Source organism: Propithecus coquereli, unplaced genomic scaffold (genome assembly GCF_000956105.1).
Source record: "Propithecus coquereli isolate 6110/MARCELLA unplaced genomic scaffold, Pcoq_1.0 Scaffold111, whole genome shotgun sequence".
In the NCBI taxonomy this organism is placed as follows: domain Eukaryota; kingdom Metazoa; phylum Chordata; class Mammalia; order Primates; family Indriidae; genus Propithecus; species Propithecus coquereli.
This window is the reverse complement of record NW_012135081.1, coordinates 6,006,356-6,007,863: the sequence shown is the minus strand read 5'-3', so window position 1 is coordinate 6,007,863 and position 1,508 is coordinate 6,006,356.

The following is a 1,508-nucleotide window of genomic DNA, read 5'->3' as shown; positions in this document are numbered from 1 at the left end:
AATATTTATAATAGTTATTTTAAAATGTTTGCCAACAGGATCCCAGTCTCAATCACCTGGGGACTGTTATTCTTATTTTTATGTTCCCAATTTCTGGTCTCTCTAATCATTTCTTTTAATATTTCATTAGATGACACACATTGTGGTTGAAATTTAACAGGCTTATAATGAGGAAAAAATAATGGTGACATTTCAGGAGTCCTATGCATTTGTGATATTTTGTCATTGTTTACTCAGATTGAGTGTTGTTCTTAGGTCAAATAAATATTAAAACTGAAGGTCCTGTTGATAATAAATGTGCTTCGATGTTGGTGGGGAGATGATAACTGCAGTTTTATTTCATCTTCTTGCTTCAAATCAAAACATAAAAATCTTACATAAACTAGAATAAGACAGATTATGGTGCATAAAATCTATTTCGTAAATTATGAAATGTTTAGAAAACAATTTTTTTCTTTAAAGTTGATCAAAGCAATTGAAAAACAAGTATAAGCAGAAACATTGCTTGACTAAAAATGTCTTTTTGGAGAAAGGGAGGAGGAGGAAGGAGAGAGAGAGAGACCTTTGCCAGTTTATATACTTCCAATTACAGCATATTTTCTCATCCACCCCTCAGCCAATATTACTCTGCAGCCTAAAAAACAGTGAAGTGTAGTGGATTGAACATGACTTAAAATCAGAAATCAGGCTCCATCATTTCCTGCCTATGATTTATTGGCCAGTTTACTCAATCTTATTTTTACATTTCAGCATACTTAACACATATTTACAGTATGGGTAAGGGCATTAATCATGATGTTTTCAAAGAGTTTGACACATCATTGGTCGTCCAAAATGGTAATTATTTTCAAAATTATACCAATAGAAATAATATGAGAGAATGTTTTACTGCAATTTCAAAGCCCACTTTTAATATTTAAAATAAATAATTCCTGAGTTTGTAATTTAATACAAGGTATTTTTCCAACTTTCCTTTAACAATTTAGTCTTTGTATTATTTGTTAGCCTGTAGAAGTAATTCTTTTAGATGTAATAATTAAAAAGGGGAGAGCATTATCAGTAGAAACTCATTTAATTTTCTTTGTTTTCTTGAGAAGCAATGAAATGCATTTAATATTTTAATAGCTACTATTAATAGCTTAAAACTGCAACCTCTTTAATTTGTGAATATTTCCTTTACTTGTTCTTTAGATATAATTCTAATATTTATTCTCATTTGTAGTTCCTCATTTTTTTCTATCTGCTCTGGTTGTATATCCTCGATATCTACTTAAATCTTTTAGTTATCTTTCTGTTGATGTAAATAGTTGACTTATTTCATGAGCACTTAAATTTTGGTGTTCCAGTTTGCTCTTATGTATCTACTCTGATTTTATAACTCATAATAAGTGACTTTGTGTTTACATTTGTATTAAATTAAACATACATCTTTTAAGTGAAGTTCCTCTCTTGTGTAACATAAAGAAAGAACTAATGCATCTTACCAATGATAGTGAAGATGTTTCTAT